At 43.2% G+C, this 16654-nt stretch overlaps 2 non-coding genes across 2 annotated transcripts; one reads left to right on the plus strand and one right to left on the minus strand.

The window, feature by feature from the left end:
* Nucleotides 1-204: 204 nt before the first annotated feature.
* TRNAP-CGG (transfer RNA proline (anticodon CGG)) lies at nucleotides 205-276 on the minus strand. The gene has a single exon. It is a non-coding gene; the product is annotated as a tRNA-Pro (tRNA).
* A 244-nt stretch (nucleotides 277-520) lies between these two features.
* On the plus strand, nucleotides 521-592 carry TRNAT-CGU (transfer RNA threonine (anticodon CGU)). Its single transcript has one exon. It is a non-coding gene; the product is annotated as a tRNA-Thr (tRNA).
* Nucleotides 593-16654: the final 16062 nt, after the last annotated feature.

Below are 16654 nucleotides of genomic sequence, written 5' to 3' on the forward strand. Positions count from 1 at the left end.
CGCAGCATACTTTTGCGCGCGTCATGTTAATGCGCTGTTAAGCTTGCAGAGTGCTTATTGGAGCCATGCCAAATGTTATTACACAAGTTTTTGGCGCTGTTTGTGAAAAGTGCTAGCACAAGCTGTCAAGGTTAATGAAGCATACAATAATATTACCAAAACAATATTTGAAAAAAAAAATGTTGTGATCACACTCAGAGAACAGGGCTCGTCCGGGAGTTGAACCCGGGACCTCTCGCACCCGAAGCGAGAATCATACCACTAGACCAACGAGCCGCTGCCTGCGTGCCTGGCACAAACACAATCTCAATGCCAGTTACCGAAAGCTACGACCCTGACATGATCAAGCTGACGTCGTATCACGTACCAGCGTACCAGCGCCTCGTGTGCTATTTTTAGCATATCGCAAGCTTCGATCGCTGCTCGCTTACCAACTAACTGTTTATGCAGCTGCGCCTGTTTGCAGCGTGGGCGTTGGTCCTTGTCATAACGCAGCTTACTGATGACCCGATGACAAATTGCCTCTTTAGCTCAGTGGTAGAGCACTGGTCTCGTAAACCAGGGGTCGTGAGTTCAAACCTCACAGGAGGCAGACTCAGCAATTCTCTTTTGCAGCAGCTTTAAGCGATTTTTTTTTTTAAGTTTTCCATTTATGCGCACTAATTGCATGACCGCAGCGCATATATAGAACTGTCGCCCAATTGCTGTCACTTTGCTGTGTTCTTTTTGTTGTTGCGAATGCGTCGCTGCAATTTGCTGACTGCAGCGGCGCGATAACGATAACAAAACATAGCCAAGGCCTCTGTCAATGGCCAACAGCAGCAGCAGCAGCAACAGCAGCAACAGCAGCAACAACAACGAAAGCGGCAACAAATCAATGCAGAAAATGCCAACAACGATTTAAAATAACGAGATTTATGACAAATTGGCATTGGCAGAGCGCAAAACGAATTGGCATGCCATGGAATTGTGGGGCATGGACATGGGCGTGCAGCAGAAAAGAGGCCAAAATCAAAGCGCTAAATACTTAGTTGGTTTTGCCAATTTCAGCTGCCGGCGAAGCCCTAAAAATATGCTATGCCCAACACACAACAAACCCCACACGAGCCTCTGTCTCTGCGGCATGGTGTGCCCCGCCCTGCCTGTGTGCAACCATTGTCTGCCCCGGCGTCAATTGTCGTCGTCCATGGCCGAATGCATTAAGCCAACGTTGTTGCTGTCCATGTAGCGCCAACTGTGACCGGGCCTTGGGGCGCACGGCGTCGCGTCTGCGGCTGTTGCATGGGCCTAGGCCTGGGCCTGTGCAGTTCGTGCAGCTGCTGGCAATGACTTTAATTAGACGACGACTGTGGCCGGTGTCAAAAACGCATCAGCCGCTTCGACGGCCGTCGGGCGGCGGCCGGCGGCGACGGGCGGGCTTCACTCATAAAAATTCAATCAAATCAATTTATGTAAATTTAACGCCGGCCCAAACCGAAGCGAACAATCCCGCGAACACCCGACCAAGTCAGCTTGGCCAGATGCCAGAGGCCAGCGCAGCTCCATTTCTGGAGTCCGCCCGCCGGGCAAATCCCCTTTCACCGCACCGCACTGCACCAGCCCACAACCACCCCCACCCCCACCCCCGTCCCCGCCCCCTCTCCCGCTCTCAGCGCATTCGGACTGCATTGTTATTTAGTTTAGTTCAAAATGAATTGAATGCTAAATGTTGGCGCAACGTTTTCATATATATTTGAATTTCATTGCAAATGCAATTGCTTGCGGCATGGGCGTGTGTGTGGGCGTGGCTGCATGCCACAATTTTATCGGAGACAGCGCATTCATTGAGCATTCATAGTTTTTGCGCAATGCGTAGGCGATCAATTAATTTATGCATTACATTCATCTCCAAGCACCCCTCCCTCTCTCTCTCCCTCTCTCTCTCTCTCTCTCTCTTTCTCCCCCTCTCTCCATCGCTCCAAGCATTCAAAATAGTGCTTTTGAATTTGCATGCAATTTAACTGACGCTTTGGCTGATTTGTTTCATTCCATTCCATTTCATTTGCTATTCCATTCCATTTAACTGAATTTCGCATGTCATATTTTAAATAAAATCGTTTTTTCGTTTCATTTCATTGTGTTCCATTGCATTTCTTATGCCATTCCAGTCCGTTAACTTTATTTAATGATCGTCGGATATGCTACAACGTTCCATTTCCATTTGCTATGCCCGCTTTGCTTCATTCCACTTCATTCCAGTTTTATGCGATTCAATTCAACTTTTATGTATATTAACTTTTTGGACATTTCATATTTATATCTTTGTTTCATTCCATTTCATTTCCCACGACCCATTCCCTTTGGTTTGCCTCTACGCTACCCTTGCGCTCGTCTCATTTCATTCATTTCAGTCTGTCTCCGTTTCATTCCACTTAACGATTTGTCTTTCGATCCTTCGTCAACTTGTAAAACAAAAACTCGCTAATAGCATAGCTAACAATATTGAATGACATAATATTGCCTGCAATTTCTATAATAATATATAATTGGTTATCTATTTTTCAATTTGCCGGAATGACGCTCCGCCCCGATTTAAACGTTGCTTAACCAACACTGGCCACACTCATGGATTTCCGCTGCTTGTCCCGGCAAAAGTGAGGAAAACGGAAACGCAACCGATACCTCGCCCGGTGCGGGGCGGGGCGGGGCAGTAGGGGAAACTAATTGCGCGACCAGAGCGCTCATTAAAGCCAATCAATATTCAAATTTCCAACGCGGTAATACCCATACTGTTGAAGACCCTTACCGCATAGTATATTTTTGGGGGTTACACAACTGGCCCGCCGGCATTTTCACAGTTTAGTTTGCTAAGCGGATGCCGTCCAGCCCCTAGCCACACACGGGTTGGGGGTGGCGGTCAGGTTCGGGCCATTGCGTTTCGTTTCGTTTCGTTTTTGGTTCCGGCCCTATAATTATGCATATGCATGTGGTGCGAGCGGGCGGGACGGTGCGGGACGGTGCGGGACGGGTTGGGGTTAACCCTTTTTAACCCCAATTGCGACAGGTACGTCTTGTTGAGCTCAGTTTGTGGAGGGGGGAGCAGGGCTGGTTAGGGGTAGGGGTATAAATTACAGGTTTGCACGCAAGTTAACGGAAGTTACGTCGGTTATAAGAAACTGTCGCTCCGCTTCGTACCGTTCCATTCCGCGTTCCACGCGTTTTCTGAAAATTAAGTTGATTTTGCGGTCAGTTATGTTTATGGTTTATTTATTTGGCTTACGACCAGCCCGACCAGGCCACAATGCTGCAATTTTCTGCCATGTATTATGCATGCGCTCCGAAAAGTAGGCAATGCGGGGTTGGTTAACAACTCAAGGCAGGGAGGGAGCGGAGGGAGGGGAGCGAGGGGTGGTGGGGGCTTATTGCAAATGTTGTCGCATGTCGTCATGTGGAGCGGATTTAATGGCACTAATTAGTGGCCGAGGCTCATGTGACAAACGCGTTACGGCAACGCCAGGCGGGCCACGTTTAACAGCAACCCCCTTTTCTTTGACCATGCCCCCCGCCCGCGCGCCCCTGCGCCCCTGCACTCACCCGCCGCAGCCACTTCAAAAATCAGAGAAATTCTGCATATGCCTGCAACAGCTGCAAATCGGGAGCCACGACTGTGTGCGTGTGTGCGTGTGTGTACGTGTGTACGTGTGTGTGTGCGTGTTTTTGAAGTGGCCGCCGCAGCCTCCGCAACCCCCTTGACGCCGCTCCCCTGGCTCACCCTTAATTGGTAATTAATTTATTTTGCATAATTTTTCGCGCCGTTCGCTTTGCCCGTTGCACATTATGTTGCTGACAGGCTGCAAGCGCGTGCGTAGGCTCTGCTGGCACCACCCATGTGTGTGGGTGGCCGGGGGGGCGAGGGGGGAGGGGGGGGGGGTCTCGTATTAAGGGCAAACGCAATTTTGTTTATTTGGTTTTGGGCTTTTGGTTCGTTGTCGTCGCTTCGTGCAACTGACGGACATCGAAAGGTGTCAAAAAGTGCGAATTAAGTGCGAATAAACGTGCTGAGCGTGCAGAGGACACGCCCCCACAGCCACACTCACCGCCCACCACACCTGTCTGTCTGGACAGCGGGCTGCGTTGCGTTGCGTTGCGTTGAGTAAATTTGCATTGGCGCACAAAAATCACATAAATTAAATTTGTGCACGCAACGCGAGACGCGAAAATTGATGGCAAAATTATGAAAAATAATCGAGTGAGTGATAAAAGAATAATAATAATAATAAAATGTTTATTTTACAGTTTATAAACGACTGCATTTATGTTTGACAACTAAGATAATCAAAACCACAAAGTAAATTAAATCATGGCCACAATTTAGCAACAATATAAAATTGAATTGAGCTTCATGCAATTTGCGGAAGTGTGTGGAACCCAAAGGCCAACTGCATTTCCAAATCAAAGAGCAAAGACAGTTAAAATCAAGAAATTTAAGAGAAAGGCCAATTTCGGTTGCCTACTTTTCAGAGCAAACCAACCAAACAAAACATAAGAGAAAAAACCCCTTGCAATTTCCATTATTTGTTCAAATGTGAATTAGGTAAATATTTCTTAAAGGTCAAATCGCTTTAAAGGTCCAACGAGAACACCAGCAAAAGTTCAATTTCAATGTCCTTTGGCCATGCAAGGCTTCCGCGCACAAATTAAAAATAAATAAAAAAGAACAAGACCAAAAATAGGTACATCAAACTTATGCAAAACAAAAGAGAGGCAAATGCAAAACACGAGAACAAAAAAAAAACAATCAAGAGCAAAAACAAAAACAAATTACAGGCAACAAAAGCGGCGAAAAAAAAATTGCCAAGTGCGCGATATGAAAAACTAAAACAATGCCACAAAAATATATACAACAAGGCACGAAGAAGCAGAGAAACAAGAAGTCGACAAGAAACCAACAACAGCAACAACAAGAACAAAACAATCAAAATTCATTTTTAATTTTTATACCATAAAAATGCAAACGACGTCTTTTGCACGGCCATAAAAATGGCACGGGACAGTTGGAGAGTAACATTGTAGAGTGTGGAGTGGGCGAGAGAGAGCGCGAACGCTCAAGAGAGCGGGGCAGCGAGACAGAGTCGAGCAGAAAAATGGTCACCAAAGTTAAGCACGAAATAGAGTGACGACTGGACGGGCGATCCCTTCCAGTATAATGGCAAACATGTTGCGCGACAAGAAAAAAGCTAGCGCGCCTCACACCCAGCTTTGCGACGAACAACACGTCGCTGCCTGGTCTATGTTGAATGTTTTTTCTTGTTATATATATGTATACGAATAATGTATGTATGTATATTTATATTTCTATTATTACATATTTTCTTTTGTTTTTCTATCCAGGCAGGTAAAGTTTTAAAACAGAAAACGAGCTTTTAAGTGGCCGGGCCAACAATTAAATAGCAACGTTTACAATTTGTTATGTCATCGTTGTTTTTGATTTAATTACAGCACACCCATTACCCAAGTGCCCTGCCTTTAGCCACGTCCTGTCAGCGGCATGTGCAGCTGCTACATGTCGCCGCACTCCAATAAGAATTCCCAATATTCGTGTTTTCAATGTACTTAAACTGCCATAAATACCAATCAAAATCAAATGCACACAAGCACACACACAATGGTATAACACGTGAGAGAGCTGCTATAGCCGACCCTCTCTTTATTGAGGAGCTTTTTTGGCACTTGACACTTTGTGTTGTCACTGGCAGCAGCTTGAACTAAACTCCCTCTCTCTTCCCTTTCAGATTTGTTTATGCAGCCATCGATTTGCATTTTCGACGGGCGACAAAACAAATGAAAACGATTTTGCAGCCACAACAAAAAAATTTATCTGTTAAGAGCAGCTTAAAATTATGCGCAAGAGATCAAAAACTTTAAATTTGAAGAGCTCAGCAATTAAATGAAGTAAATTATTATTTTTCTTGCGTATCAAACATTTTGTTTAGCGACCAATTTGTTGCCTGCACAGTTAGCAGAGTCGCCCAGAGCAATAATGCACATGTGTGCGTGTTTGCATGTGCTTGTTCTGTGTGTGTGTGTGTGTGCAAGTGTCGAGTTTGTGTTTACGCGTGCTCTAGTGCTATTGAAAGCTTAACGTTGTTGTTTCTCTCAATCTCAATAACTAACAGCAACAACAAAAAATGGGGGAAAAAAGGGAAATAACAAATGCTGCCACATGCAGTCAGAATTGACACCCTCCCCCTCCCCCCACCCTGGCCAATACATCGACGATTCGAGCAGTGCGGCTGCTTGTTTGATTTATGCGCTTGTTGTTGTTGTCGTTGTTGCTGTTAAAACGGTGTTTATTATTGGCGCAACATATGGGGCAGGGCTTGTACAGAAGTATTTGTAGTTGTACTGTTATTGCTGCTGTGTCCCTTTTGTTATTGTTAATCTATTTGTACAGATTTTTCTTTTCTGGTTGCGATTCTAAGTGAGATTTATGCTTCCCCCTCACTCCGACCAACAACGTTTTGGGCTGCGTCAGGGACACATTGCGCCAACGATTTGATTTGTGCGACAATTCCCATTTCGTCCGCTCTCTGCCCCTGCCCCCGCTCTGCGCACTTGTCAACTGATGTACAACACGGCTGTGGAATTTTTATTAAGTTGTTTTATGTATTGTAGTTGTAGTCGGCCATTTGCTGTTATTTCTTTCTGCTTAAACAATTACGACAAATTGCGCTTTTATGGACTAAGCAGCGCAGACGCAAACGCAGAAGACGTTGCCGAGATGCCGTTGACTGCGACGCCGACGCTAACGCTGACGTTCACGTAGCAATTGTCATGTGCGAAGCCCACTGCGCTAATACGAGCCTCGAATGCATGCGTGCGCGCTCGCTCGCTCGCTGGCTTCGAACTCGAACTTCAAACACAGCTTAATTGCCTTACAATGCCAAATGCAGTTGCCGTTAAGCGGCGTTAATTAGGTGAAAGCATCCACGAAGAGCGCACGCTTAGCTCTCTTATGTGCACAAATGAAAGAGTGTGCGGAGTGTAGAGCGGAGTTTCACGTGCAGTGAACACGTGACTTAAGTTTAATTACCATAACATAACATTCGTTCAATATTTAATACGCATTCACAGACCGACAAGAACTACATTAGTTTCGTTCAATATACGTCTTGCTGTCCGAACATGTTGGAGCGTGGAAAATCGCAAATATTTTAGATTTACAAGTTGCTTACTTGTCTTCTTCTTGTATTTATTTCCACTATTTAATGGAGAGTTTTTAAGGAGTTTGTTTAATTTGTAAATGTCTGTTTTTTTTATGCCCTGAACCCATTGAAATTGGCTAAAAATGTTACAAGAGTATGCAACAGTCAGAAGCAATAATCTCCCAATAAGGTATATACGAGCTATCTGTATGAATGCATCGATCTCGAAAACTACAAAAAGCTAAAGAATTGAAATTCGTAATATATATGCATACTCGCTAGAAATACGCACAACGAGGCTCTCAGTTCTTTCAATATTTCCGGTTCCATTTTCATAATATCGTTAAATATTGATTTTGGGATTTGCTTTTTCGAAAATAACTCGAGGATTTTAATAGCTAGACACACCAAACTTGGGATATAGCTTTTTAAATAGTATATATACAGATGACAAATGTTTAACAATTTTATATTTTTTTAATATAATTTTAAAATCATTTTTTTTAGATACTGGGAGATCGAACTATAAGCTGGAAAGTTAATCTCGAATGCAATATTAACAGTGTGAGGCTACGAGAAGAAGAAGCATAGCTGTGTGTGGAATTAGTGTGCATGTGCATTTGTGTATGTGTGTGGATGTATGTGTATGCAAAAGGAAACTCGAATGCGTGTAAAGATAGGGTATCATCGAGTCTTGCATACTAGACTACAGCACTCCGGCTTGTGTGCATATGTATTTGTTTTTGTGTGTGTATGTGTATGTCGAAGGAAACTCGTAGGGTATCTTCGCGTCGTGCACACCCCACTAGAGCACTCCAAGTTGTTAAAGTTCGAACGGCGATTGGCTGAATTATGAAGAAATGGCTTGAATTTGCACGTGCTGCCCGTGCGCCGATCAAAGGGGGCACATGCACCAAATTGCCCGCGGAGCGTGTTGATGATCATGGCCAGTGGAAGGCAGTGGAAGGCAGTGGAAGGCCGTGGACAGTGGAAGGCAGTGGAAGGCATTGCGAGTCGATGGCAAGTTGCGCGGCGCGCTTATTTAGCGCTAATTAATGTGTTTTCCACAAAATTAGCAATTTGCGCGCAAATAGAAATTGCAGCGCAGCGAACGCTGATCGCTTGTTGCCATAGAAAACCAGTTGCAGTCGCATTAGCCAAACAAAACAGCCACAAAACAAATAAATAAATAAAAATTGAGCGAGAAAAAAAAAATACAACTTAAGTCCGGGCGTGCGGCCGGACGCACAATTAATTAAGTTGACGTTGGTAGCTCAGAAAAAAACGAAGAAGAAAAATGCCAAGGAAAAAAAAAAAGACAACTGCAACTGCCGCATTGGCATTGGCATGTCCATTGCCATTGCAATCGTCTAAGAATCAATGTAATTAGTGGCCCGAAGAGCAACCAGCTTGCAGCTTGCAGCGTGCAGCTCCCAGGTGCTGCAGGTGCGCTACATGGCCATGTTGCACTGTTGCACTGTTGCAGTGTTGCAGTATTGCAGTGTTGCAGTGTTGGAGCGAGCGCTTTGAAAAGCATTTCCTTTTGGTATCACTTATGATTAGGTGGCATGCCGGCAGTTAGCCGGGCCAAGCCGGGCCGAGCCAAGCCGAGCTGGGTCCAGCCAAGGAGGCAGCATCATTTAATTACAGACGCAACGCATTTGGCCAACTGCAGTTCGCATCCGTTACCAACTTGGCCAACTTAATTGAACGTAATTGCCAGCCACTTGAGAGCCAACAGCGCCCCAAGCCGCAGATGGTGCGGCTGCTGTGCAACTGCCCCAACTGCCAGCCAGTTAGCCAAGAGCTGCCAGAGTGTTAAAGCCTAATTGAAACTGTCAAGTGACCGGGCTGGCTGGCAGCACACCGTAACGAATGTGCCGGCCATCACGAATAACAATAAATAAATATAGAAAGAAATAAATGCACATTTGGCCCGGCTATGGATATGATTATTGTTAATGGCGCGACACAAGGGTTTGTAAACGTTTAAGCACAGCTTATCAAAGGCTTGGCTACACTGAGAGAATATATTACTATTATTCTTTTAATTTTTATTTATCTTTCTTTTTTTTATTATTTTTAAATTCATCCACATATTACTTACACTCTAATTAAATTTAACGTAAAGTACTTAATGCAAAATAATATTTTGCTTAATTTTTCTCTCTTATATTTGCATGCAGACGAGATTAACACATGTATGAAAAAAAAAGAAAAGAATTTTCTTGTCGCACAGTGTAACACTTACAAAACGTTTACATAGAAAAGCAACGAAAATGCAGTTTTAAAAGCCAATTGCTGCTGCACAGTGTAAACTAGTTAATACGCAGCGAGTCTTTTTATGCTGTCATTAAAGATCTGCTGTTAATTAATTAAAACAAACAGTGTGCGATAGCTGCAGCAAGTGCGAGCGAGAGAGGGCACAACACAAGCAGATAATGAATGAGAAGCAAAGAGGAAAACTGATTGCACGCTATTGTTGTTGTTGCTGTTGTTGTTGCTGTGATTGTTGTATTTGTTGTTGAATTGTGTCAATTGTTGTTTGGCCAACACTTAGCTTCTGTCTCTGCCGTTTACAACATTTATAATGATAATAATGATTTTAATTTGCTTGTCTGAAGACGCGCCAGATAATGCGGCCCAGTGGGCAGCAAAATGCCAAACGGCGAAAACAATGCAACGTGCTGCCCACTTGACCAAATAGGCGTACATACACACACACAAACACACACACGCACACACACACAAAAGCATACTGTATCTGTATATATTGATACACACCGGTCACACTGAAGCTCTCGCAAGCGCTCACCATTACAGTTAATTACATTTGCCGAGCCGTATGAAAATTACGGACACATTGCCAATTCGGGCCCTTGTAGACAGTGCACATTAAATAACGGTTAACTGGCTGGCATCATTCTCACAATTAACAACAACAACAACGGCAACAACAGCCACAGCAACTGTAACAGCCGCAGCAACAACAAAGACAAAGGACAATGTGCTTTTCTCTCTCAACATGCTGCTACGTCATTAATAACAGAGCAACCGCGTCCCAACATGGACACCAACTGCACACACAGATGCGCCGTTTGCATTGCACTGCAATTGACACACACACACACACACACACACACACACGCGCGCACATGCCTATTTGCATGGCTATTTGCATAAGCGATTTTATGCTGCGCCGCCTCAGTAAACGTCTGGTGCGGCGACTTTTGTATGCGCTGCCAGCATGCGGGCCGCAATGTTAAATAAGGCTTCAGAAAAAAGAGATACTTATCAATAGCTGAAGAGTCATGAAATTAACTCAGTAAACGTTAGTTAAATTTATGTACGTTATAAGCTAACATTTAAATATATACGTATTAATGCGTACAACTGCTTAAAACTAATTGGTCAGTATACTGAGCGTATTGATCACTAGTTGCCCCAATCAATAATTACACGCATTATATACATACATGTACATAAACATAATCGCTTGCTCTTAACCGGCACTTACCCTCTCACTCTCTGCACTCTACACAAAGGCTGCGCTTAAGCTTTGGCTCCTGCTCTCTCACATGTTCGTTGTAGTAGTAGGGCGGCTTCTGTCGCTGTCGCAGTCGCGGTCACCGTTACCGATTCTGTGCTGCTGCCCATTCATTTCTTCTACATAGCTGAGCACGAACCGTTTTATCAGCACGTTTACACCATATTTACTTCATTTTAATAAAATTTCATGCGATTTTAAACGTCGACGCGTCCCGTCTGCAAATGAAAAGCGCAGCGGCAGCAGCAGCAGCGCCAGTTATGCATATATGTATGTGTGCGTGTGTGTGTGTGTGTGTCTGTATGCGTGTGTGTATATGAAAAATGCACAATTGCTCATTCAAATGGAAATTATTTACACATTGGACACTGATTTACTTGATGGCGCTGCAGCAGCAACAACAACAAAAACAACAATAAGCAACTGGCAATGGCAGGCACTTGTCCATGTGTGTGCGTATGTTTGCATATGTGTGTATGTGTGGCTTATGTCGGTTTATTAATATCCTTTCTACTTGGTTATGTTTTATGCGAAATTACTCAAGTGCAACCGACTGTTATTTACGCCGCAGTTTATTTTGACCCCCCCCCCCCCCCCCCCCCCCCTTCCAACAATGGGTTGATTTTTATTTTCTGTCGTATCTGTGTTGCATTTTTATTCTGAATTATCATATGCAAATTGTTTTTTGCCCCATCGTTTAATTAATTTAATTTTGCAATTATTTGCAATGACATTTTATTAAATTTTTTTATTTTTATATTTATTTAAGCATAAAAAATAAGCCTGCACAGGCACCAAAAACTGATAATAATAATAATAATAAAACAGCGTAATGTTAAATGTGAACAGAAATGGATATTTAACATAAGCACTTAACAGCAAGGCCACTTAACAGTGAGCAGGTGCTGTTAATTGGTTTTTTTTTTTAATAAGTTTTCACAATTTGAATGCTAATTAACGACAACACAAAAACTCAACAGCTTAATAAAATCTAAACAAAACTGTGCCTGAACAATTTGATTTTTAATTGCATTGAATACAAATTAAGCTTATAGATTGTTGCTGATAATTGATGAATGAACGTCGGCTGCTGTTGTTATTGTTGCCACTGCTTTGCGGCGCTGTGATGCAACCCAAATATATTTGCACACACGTACATACTTATAAAGATCGTCTAAGCAATATATAAAACGACAACAACGCCAAGCAACAAAATGACAATTAATTGAATATCATTTTTTAATTTAAAATGACAACAACAACAATAGCTGTGCTCAATCGAATACCGTGGGCGAAAGAAAGAAAGAGGGAGAAAGAGCTGCAAACGACTCAAGCTTAGACGACCCGACGCATACACTGCATTGCGGCATATGTAATGTAAAATTGTATGTAAATAGAATGTTAATAGGCATAAATGTTAAAACACACTCCATGCTGTAAAGTTAATTTTGCAAGTCACATTTTTTTGCCTGTTACGTTTTTGCAGAGTATGTTAAGCGCCGTCGCTGTTGTCGGCGTCGCTGCCCCCAACGATGCGACGCCTCTCATAACATTTTAACTGTCGGCATTGTCGTTCGCTAAACGAAATAAATAAATAATTGGCAATAAAAATACAATTTGCACGATCATATAAGATTTTGTCGTGTAATTGGCTAACTAACTGAGCGAACACTGACGCATTGTCTGACTGACTGACTAACTGACTGACTGGCTGGCGAATTGAGTGAGCGCCTGTTGCTGTTAACATGCATTTGGCATTTATTAATCTAAGCTTTGCCGCCTCTCGCCTCTCGCTCGCTCTTCAACACATTTAGGCTTATGCCGTTAATTAAATTTGATTTTCTTTATTTGCCTTTCGCGGCGCGTCAGCTTCCGCTATCTTCGCTGCGTCTGCTAACTATTATTGCATGCATTTCTGCTTTTCTCTCTCTCTCTCTCTCTCTCTGTTTCTGTTCCGTTTGATTTTCGTTGGCTGCGCTGCCGCTGCTCGTGCCTTCCTTTTAATTTGCTGCCTTTATGCTTTTGTTCTGATATGTGGCTGAGCGACGTTCACTTAATTGGCTGCCAATTTATTTTATTTGCGCGAAATTGCAGCGCAAACAGCAGCAGTAGCAGCAGTAGCAACAACAACAGCAGCACAAAAAGCAAACCGGGCAACAACAACAACAGCAACAATTGTATAAAAACTAGGCAACATGTTGCGCTCCCACACGCAGTTCCAATTGCAGTTGCAGTTGCAGTTGCCGCTCTCTGTTGTTGTTACTGCTGCTGTTACTGCTGCTGCTGCTGCTGCTGTAGGCTACTGCTGCCTGCCTGCCAATTAATACGCCGTTCTAATTTTTATGACATTATTAAGCAGCATCTCATGGCCATGATACTCGTAAGTTGCTCGGCTGGCGACATCTTCCCTGCCATTTATGTGCAGTTTACAAACTTAATTGTCGCAACGGCGACGTAGACGACGACGTTGACTGTGGCACAGCATGTTGCATATGCGAGATGTGGCACAAGTGTTGCCCCCAATTTATACAATTGTTCGTAAATTGAATTGAATTACCAATTCGAATTTGCTCAAGGGAAATTTGTCGCTGTTAAAATATACCCCTTTGCATATTACAACTGTATAGATAAGAAGGCAAAGGGAAATTAGTCGCTGTTAAAATGTCCCGATTTGCGTTTGCCAAATATGTTGATAATATTTCAGATAATGTTTTCTAAAAAATTAACTAAGTTAAAATATTTGTATATTTTTGAGCAAAGGGAAATTTATCGCTGTTAAAATGTCCCGTTTTGTGTTTGTCCAATAAGTTAATAACAAATTAGTCGCTCAGTGGCGCAAAAAGGTTTATTGGCAACCCTCGCCGGAATTTGCCAGCAACATTACCGGCAGCGAGCGGCTGCATCATCATCATTATCATCATCATTATTATGATCATCATTGGCAACATGTTGCTCCCATTTATGTGTGAAGTTGTGCGCTCTACACGCCCAGTTCCTCCTCTTTGTCGTTCTCAACGTTCTTCGTTCTTTGTCTGCATTCCTTAGCAGCTTCATTAACAATGTTTGTTGATGTTGTTGTTGTTGTTGTTGTTGTTGCTGCTGTTGCTGTTGCTGCCCTTTTTGCCACATGTCTTTTGTTGTGTTTTTGCTACTGTGCCACACACTCGGAAGAAGACGAGACGAAGACGAAGGCCGCGCTTGCTGCAGGCCTTTCAGTTTTTGCCGTTGTCTGTTGTTGTTGTTGTTGTTGTAGTTGTTGTTGCTGCTGTAGTTGTTGTTGCTACTGTTGGCCACTTGCCACTTGTTGCGCCGGCAGCGTAGCGTCGTCGCTGCTGCTGCTGTTTTTATTAATAATTGGCTTCAATGAGTTCCATAATTGTTTTGCTTTTGGACTTTTAATGATCTCTTCGCCGTTGTCCTCGACGTTGTTGTTGCTGTTGTTGTTGTTGTTGTTATTGTCTCGCTTGTTGTTTGTTGTTGCTGCCAAGTGCTAGTCATCAGTTTTGCAGCCTTGTCATTACCGGCAACTTAGTGAGCTGGCCATGCAGCATTGTGTGGCAAGTCTTGGGTGACACTGAATGCTGCTTGTGCAGCAGATTGCGACAACAGCATAAATACACATATTTGCATGTAAATAAATTCCAACCAAATGCATTGACAGCACATATTCATAGCAGATTGCTGCAGTGTTCGATAAGGCGCAAGTATGTTAACTTTAACATTTGCCCGTCTTCACAACTAACTCGCGCTCTTTCGCTCACTCGCCCACTCTTTGGGCAAAAGAGAGCAGCAGCAACAACAATTGCATGTTCCGTCGCGCGGCTAACATTGCCTTTGCTGCCTCTGCTGCTGCTGCTGCTGCTGTTGTTATTATTATTTTGTACAAGCAATTAAATGCCTGCTGCGCTAGGCTGCTCAACCTGCTGCTGCTACGCATGCCTTCTCGCTCTGACTTGTTTGCTTTGCGGAGCATGCATGCATGTATGTATGTGTGCATGTATGTCCCGCTCCAGCGTCGCCTGGCGCGTTTTGTGGCGTGTTAATTAACTCAATTACGATTACTCGTCGACGGTGAATGTGGACGTCGCTGGCTGCACTTTTTGATAATTATAATATTTATAGCAGCCAGCCAGGCAGCCGGCCCAGTCATGGAACAAGGAAAGGAAATTTTCTTCATTGCCGACTTTTGCGTGTGTGTGCAGTAAAAGCGACAGCGGCGCGCTGGAAAAACTCTAATTAAAGCAACGACAACGGCAACAATAAGTGTGGCCATTTAATTTTATGACATTATCATGTGCAGTTATGTATGTACATATGTACATAAAGAATTTGTATGCACATATGCCTCTCTCTCTCTCTCTCTCTCTCTTTCTGCGAGTGTGTGCGTGTTTAATGGCATTGCGTGTCTTGCCAAAGGGTTGCCAAGCTAGCTGCTGCACTTAATTGCAGCCAAAGTCGCAACTCTTTTGCGGCATATCGCGCTGAGGCGCTTGATCTTGGGGCGTTTGGCAGCTTAGCGTCCCATCGTAAATGGCATTACAAAAATTATATGGCTTAGCTCAAAATGAATGTGAGTGTACGCTGAGGGTGTGCGAAAATATGTGGAGCGCAGGCCAAAATTAAAACCACCACGAAATAAAAAACAACAAAAACAAAAAAAAAAACAATACTTACATAGCTCGTAATGCGTGAGAGGGGTTGCGCTTTGATTTAATTACGCAAGCGATTTGCATGTGCGAGCACAGGGAGAGGGCGGGGGTGACGTGTGTGTAGAATGAAATGGACGCACAATCTGTGCATGTGTGAATGCCGAATGTAGAATTAACAAACATAATTTGTCAGGCAGGCAGGCACAAAAGCTAAACTCTCGCACTCTCCCACTCTCCGCCGGCTCAGCATACTCCATCGCACTCTACACATCACTCTACACTCTTGCGCTCTCAAATGTCATTTACAATGTGCTCGACTCATCAACGTCAACAGCAACAGCAACAACAACAAAGTCAACAGCAGCACAGCCGCTGCTGCCGCTGCCGCAGTCGCTGTCGACGTCTGCGTCTCAGGCAACGCTTTAAGTTGTCATGTTTTTGACAGTTTGTTTGCTAAATTGTTTTGTAACATGATTCAGACATAATGTTTTTATGTGTGCGTCTGTGTGTGTGGTTGTGTCTGTGTTTGTTGCTTTTTACAACAATAGAGAGAAACAGTTGACAACAACAAAAACATGCAACGCTTTGAAGCGTGCAACATGTTGTCCATTAGCAAAAAAAAAAGAAGCAGCAGCAGCAGCAGCAGAGGGGCAGGGGGAGAAGGGACCAAATAGCATGCCTAGATGCTCTAATGTGTTATGCATATGGCAGACACAAACAGAGTTGCCAGCTGAGCTGCAGAATATGCTAATCAGTGTGGCAACTCTGCTGTCGCACGCAAACTAGAAAACTTTCTGCGTGAAGAATTTTCATTTGTAAAAAATAAAACAATCGAAACATAAACAATTTTTTGTATGTTTTTTGCAATATTTTAAATTCAATAAATTCTACGAAACAATGAAATTGAGTTTCCTCCTTCTATTGTTTGTTTGATTCATATATGATTATATATAATAATCACAATTTTTTATAATATAATAGTTTAATATTTTCACTCATTTCATAGATAAGAGATTATACTCTAATTGTAAATGAATGATAAAATTATATCGGCATACTTATTAAACCCTTGTAGAGGGTAAAGTATATATATTCTTGATCAGCATAAACAGACGAGTTGATATAGCCATGTCTATCGCCTTGAACCCTTGCATAGGTCCGTCTTTCTGTTGTAGGCAGTACATATGTATGTTGGAGCTAGCCGGATCGGACCACTATATCTTTTAAGTATCATTGGAACGATCGATCAAAAAGTAGGTTCTTGTCTGAACAAC

The sequence above is a fragment of the Drosophila montana genome, unplaced genomic scaffold, assembly GCF_035044405.1.
Source record: "Drosophila montana isolate Dmon_TW-CO22-7 unplaced genomic scaffold, ASM3504440v1 contig_2481_1, whole genome shotgun sequence".
Classification (NCBI taxonomy): Eukaryota; Metazoa; Arthropoda; class Insecta; order Diptera; family Drosophilidae; genus Drosophila; species Drosophila montana.